Below are 6,383 nucleotides of genomic sequence, written 5' to 3' on the forward strand. Positions count from 1 at the left end.
AAAAAAAAAAAAAAAAGACTAGTTTTATTGTCCTGTTAGAAAATCTCTCCAAAACAGATTTTGGTTCCCAATGATTTTTTTTTTCTCTGATTGTTGAAAGAAGAAAAACATGGGTTTACCTTTTTCTCTCTTTTTTTGGCAAAAATATCCATCAAGCTGATCTCTCCCCCTCAACATTTTCTTTTAAAAAGAAGGTTGATGGAATGTTTTTGACCAAATTACTGAGTGCAATATTCACTGGGTAAGGTGACGAGAATTTGCCCCTCAAGGAATAACTGAAGTGTAATGTAAAACATCAAAGGTGTTATTTTTTTTTTACCTTATACCTGAGCTATCTCTGAATCATATCAAATAATCTTCTCGTTTCATAACACCATACAATGCAGGCTAAAAGTGTATGTGATCTGCTTTGTGTACTGCTGAATGGATGATTAAATTGTCTAACCTGAGGGATATTCATCCAGGGCCTGCCCCAAACACAGTGAAGTCAGGGGAAAGACTCCCACTGACTTCAGAGGGCTTTGGAGCAGACCCATAATCAGCCAGGCTCTAATATACTTCAGGTGGTGTCTACGAGACTGCCTGGGGACACGTAAAAGGAACTAAAGATTGCACATTTGTGAATTAAACATCGTAGGCCTGATCCAGGCAATTGGCTGCCGTAGGAGAGCAGAAGGCGTCTCCCCCATCCGCCTGGGCTCCTCGGATCATTTTCCCTTTCCTGCAGTCCATTGTGTCTGGGATTTATTGACAAAGCAAAGCTCTCGCCATGCAGCAGGTCCACGTTTGCAATAAACAGTGACAAATCTGGTCAGGACCAATGGTTAATCTGCCCTTGGACTCTTCAGGTGGTGCTGATTTTATATCTAATTAAATAGCGACGTTGAGCTGTGCCATTTCCCTCCCAGGCTGGTTCGGAGGGTAGCAGAACCCACACCTTACCCTACCACTTCGGGGCCACCACAAATACCTATCCTGAAACACACAGGGTTAGTGCCTCGGCTCCAAGAAAGTGGAGGGAGTCAAAGCTAACTCGTAGCAGAACCAGGCTTGGACTTCCCTCAGCAAAGTGAATGATACTCAAATGGGGCCAAAGTATATTGTATGTGGGGGTAATGATATTTACACCCGTGTAAGTGTTCTTCTAGTCTAGACAATGGACTAGTGAAGCTGCCAGGCATCAGGTTCAAAGGAGACCCGAGGAGGTGGAGGTCCCATACTGGTGGTGGAGATGCCCTGGGGATCTCCTGGCTTCAGGAGGTTAGAAGCTTGTATGGAGGCAGGACAGGTTCATAGAAAGGAAAGCCAGCAGAGTGTAGGAAATGCAAAGACCCCCATCTTTAGGTTAAAAGTTCCTGAACTGCAAAGTGTTGGAGCATGAGAATATATTTTGGGGATGTACCACTGTATGGGATAGTCTTCCCTAGGCAACCACCTTTTGGCACTGTGAGTCAGGACAGTGAGTTTGGCAGTCTGATCCAACAGGGCCGGTTTATGTTTCTATATTTGTAATAGTGCTGTTGAAAGTGGCATTTCAAGTTTCCATCTTAGTACAGGCTGATGCCAAGCTCTGGCCAATCCTACTGATTTCACAGAATCATTCAGGTTGGAAAAGACCCTTGGGATCATCGTGTCCAACCCTCAGCCTGACTGTACAAAGTTCTCCCCTACACCACATCCCCCAACATCTCATCTAAACAACCCTTAAACACATCCAGGGATGGTGACTCCACCCCCTCCCTGGGCAGCCTATTCCACTCTCTGACCACTCTTTCTGTGAAAATTTTTTTCCTAATGTCCAGTCTGACCCTCCCCTGTTGCAGTTTAAAGCCATTTCCCCTTGTTCTGTCACTAATCACCCGTGAGAAGAGCCCAGCACCAACCTCTCTGCAATGTCCTTTCAGGAGCTGCAGAGAGGGATGAGGTCTCCCCTCAGCCTTCTCCTCCTCACACTGAACACTCCCAGCTCCTTCAATCTCTCCTCACAGGATCTGTTCTCCGGGCCCTTCACCAGCTTCGTTGCCCTCCTCTGCACTTCCTCCAGCACATCGATATCTCTCTCGTATTGAGGTGCCCAAAACTGGACACAACACTCCAGGTGTGGAGTGCAGTGCAGAGTACAGGAGCACCAAAGACACTCAGCTTGCTGTAGTTCTCACCCTAGAAAAACCCTGGCTAAGTTAGGACACACAAGTTGCTCTCTGCAGGTGCCTATTTCTCTGCATCCAATGCAGAGGAAGCCTGGAGAGCTGATTTAGGCCAAGCTTTTAGACCTCCCTCAGGGCAGGATTGCATGGCTATCTGCAGATATAGGGTATCTCTTATGTGTGGTCTTATATCTGGTTACAAATAGTACCGTGGCCACCAGAGATGGAAGAGTCCAAGGAGGTTTCAAAGCAAGACACAGGCCTAACCCATGGATGAGCCTACTTTGTCATGGAAGTGGTATAGAAGAAAACCCCTGCAGAGCATTTCCTTCTCCTACACAGCAGCATCTCAGCCTTGCTTTGGTTCATTCAGTTCTGGGGAGAACCAGGGAATTTCTCTGAGGTGGGACAGGAAGGTTTGATGAGCTTTTTTACTCATTTTATTCTGGATCATGCACTGCCCTAATCAGTGTAGGCATCTTCCAGCAGTGCGACATGATCAATATGTCATGTGCGTTCTCTCTTTCCTGCCGCAAGAACTGCTTATGAAGTATAAAGCTTTTGGTTTTGCAGGGAAATATTGTTTCCTACATGTCCAGGCTGCTCTGCATTTCTTGTAGAAAAAGCTGTTTGTGAAGGGCAGCCTGGCTGGAGATGGCAGGAGGCGAGATTTGTGGTGCACCAGGATTTGCAGCTCCACTGCACCCTAAACTGTCCCCAGCAGCTGAGGTGGCAGTTTTAAAATCGTGAGGCCAAATCATTATCTGATCAGTAGCATCAAAACCGTCAGACGTCTCAGTGACAGAAGGTTGGACAACCTTTGGTGGGCAACAGGAGAGCAATACTCATGGGAGCAATAGCCAGACACCCTGGCCTTGCGCTGGTGAAGCTTCATTAGGGCCCTTCATTAGACCAGAGCTCATCTTCAAGTTCAGGGAAATGGATTTACATCCCAGTGAAGGCAACATGAGTTTGTGGCTTTTCCACAAGTTAGCAAGTGAAAATAAACCATAGCCTCTCCAGACAGAGATCTCAGCTCACAAGAAAGGCAGGGACCACCCTGCTTGCATGTAAACCCCTCTGAGCTAACGGAGAGCAGCTGGGTTTGGTAGCCAAGGCTGTGTGTGCCCAAATGTGAATATATGTTGTCAAAAGATAATAAGAACTGTCATATTTTGGTGGAGAAAAAAATTATTGTCTTCTTCCTCTTCAACATTTGCAGCTTATCCTTGGCAGGACAGCAGGGAAGCAGACCTGACAAGAAACCAAGGAGACCCTTCAAAGAATCAGAGAATGTTCATAATTGAACAAGGGATTGTAATTATTTTCCTTGTCCCTGGCAGGGAACATGTGAGCAGTGGGAAGACTAGACCAATGAGCATATCATGAATGTTAAGGTTATTTATCATAGCACTGAATGCTGTTTCTTTCCAGACAGCAGCTGCTTGTCGCAGTGTGAAACATCATCCCCTACCCTGGAAAGGTGACAATCTAAAGGGATAAGTATGACCGAGGAAGTGTTACTGGCCCCATTTTAATACAAGGGGTCAAGGAACATCATGGGAAGGTGATTTGCTAAGGGTCACACAGTGCTATAGCAGAGGTAGGTGTCAAATCCATACTTTCCAATGCCTCCGTCACAGAACTGTCCTTTCCCTGCCAAGTCAGCCTGAAATGCTCTGGCATGGCTCTAAAATTGTCCTTCCTTGGTGCTGCTACAGGAAAGCACAATGGATCACATCATTCCTCGCCTAAATCTTACCTATAGCTGCTTTACATAGGGGCATGGGTGCTGTTGGGGGAACATTGCGCCTGCCTAGGGAGTGAAGCAGCATTCAGTCTTCCTTCCTCTAAACCCCACAACTCACCTGCACAGCCAGAGATGGTTCTCTCCCAAGGGATTTTCACAGTGTGCAAGACCTGTTCTTAACCACAGAACACTTGAAAATGTGCTAGGCCTGCCAGAAATAATGCCGGCAGCTGGGAGCTGCAGTGACCAGAAACTTGTGAGCCGTTTCCACGCCTTACAAATCTGCTCAGCTTTTGGAGTAGCAATATTTCGTTTGAATGCCACAACCTTAGAAGAAAGGGTTAAAATGTGTTCTGAGCTGAATCCTGCTCTGGAGATCTGATAATCTAATTACAGCAGTTCAGGTCCCTTCTCTACCCCCAGTGCAATCATGCTTCCATCCAGGAGCGATACCGATCTGATTCCACCCAGTTTGAGCTCTCTCCAAGCAGCAGCTTTGCTCCCCACGTAACACGTGCTCCTTGCACTTGTGCACCTCCACAGTTGCTGCAATGCACTGAGAGCATCTGCTCTCCCCGTTCCCAGGGGTGGAGGGAGTTTTTTCCCCAGTTTTTTGGTGGACAGATGAGCTCCTGACCTGTAGTTTGATGAAATGCTTTGGATGTAGGAATGCTGCTTTCCCCTTGCCACTGGCAATCTGTTTCCACTAGGAGAAAGTGATGCTCAGTGGCTCTGAGGGGAGGATGATGGAAGCAGGAGGAGGGATGACTTCTGAACTGACCTCAGAAGTGGCCTTTGCCTGGCCAAGCCACTGTGACTAGATCCTCAGCTATTAAGCAGTGTTGGTTCAATAAGTCTAGGAAAACATGTCAATTTGCAGCAGAGGAATTGCCCCAGCTCACTTCATGTCAGACATTTCACTGCGTGACTCATTCCCTAGGCTCCTCTGACTGTACAGAGCATATTTCCCCTGCTTCTTACAGAACTTGGACACCTTGCTCACTTATAGACACCCACCTGCAGACACGTACGATTCAGTGTCTTACCTGCAAGCTGCATCCTGCCCTCCCTGCCCACCTACATGTCTGGCTCTCAGATCCTCACCAAAACTTCTCAACTCTTTCTAAGAGTGGGATTAGTTTCATCCAGCACAGATGTCTGCATCTGAGCTAATCACCCTTGTCTCCTTTTTGAGCTGGAGTAATTGGTGCGATACACCTGCTTTGGTTTGTTTTTTGTTGTTTGGTTTTGGGTTGGGTTTGTTGGTTGTTTTTTTTGAGGTCTCCTTCAGGAAAGGATGAATCAGTCCCTAGATCTCTAGTGCAAGCAGGGGAGCAATCTGCTCTGGTTGGATCAATTCCTTCCCCATAATACTGCAAATATCATGAAATCCACCAAGGGCATAGGGGACAGAGACCCAAATTAGTGCCTCCCCCACGGAAACAGTTATAATTCAGCATCCCTGGCCTTCAGACCATGCTGCTGCATGCCCAGAGGGAGAGGTGGGTGATGTGGAGGGAGAGAGGGGTTAAGTGAGATAAGACAAAGCCATCAGGAACCATTCATTTGTTTCACTGCCCATGGAAGAGGTCTTTTTTCTTTTGCTCTAACACCTAGAGGAACCACTGTGTTTCTCTAATTGTTGAAGAAATGAGGCCAAGTCCCTCTTCTGATGTAAATCCCCCTGGATGCATCCCCGCTATTCACAGTACGGACAACTTCATTTGCTCTGAAAGCAGCACAGGGAGCCACGCTGGGCCCAGGTTGACTGACTGACACCGAGAAATAGAATTCAATAGCTCTGATTGTTAAATGCTGCTCAAGCAGTGAAGAGAAACAGCCCTGATGGGCAATCCTAACCAGTGAGTCGCTCCAGTTGTGTTTCACTGGAAGGACACAGGCAGGTTTATCTTCTGACCGATGCAGACTTTCCACCAGCATCGCTGCTTTGAGTCCATAACCACCAGTCCTAGGAGGTAAAGGGAAAATCTCCCCTCTTCCTTTCCAGGGGCCAGTGGGGACAAAGTCCTCTGTGTTTTCCCTCCCTCTCCCCAAGATTTTCAACAGAGGGGAGGACGATCCCCCAAACCATCCTTACACATGTTTCCAACACCTGGCTGGTCTAGAAAAATCAGGGCTAGGCACACCAAATCACATTCAGACTTAAATCCCTTCCAGGTTTATAAAGATTTTCCAAAGCTTAACTACATTTTTAATTGTCCCGCCACCTGTATTGAAATGTACTGTATGTGTTAATCTCAAATTCTTTGCTCTTTCCATAATCTTTTCAAGTTTTCCTGCACTCAGGCAGTAAATCCAATTAGGTCTACGGGTGTTAGTAGAGAGTTAAATTTACTTTTCAGCTCCAGATTTTCTTTTTTTTCTTTTTCTTTTTCTTTTTCTTTTTCTTTTTCTTTTTCTTTTTCTTTTTCTTTTTCTTTTTCTTTTTCTTTTTCTTTTTCTTTTTCTTTCTTCTTCTTTTTTTC

Source organism: Athene cunicularia, assembly GCF_003259725.1.
Source record: "Athene cunicularia isolate RWA chromosome 4 unlocalized genomic scaffold, athCun1 chr4_part1, whole genome shotgun sequence".
In the NCBI taxonomy this organism is placed as follows: domain Eukaryota; kingdom Metazoa; phylum Chordata; class Aves; order Strigiformes; family Strigidae; genus Athene; species Athene cunicularia.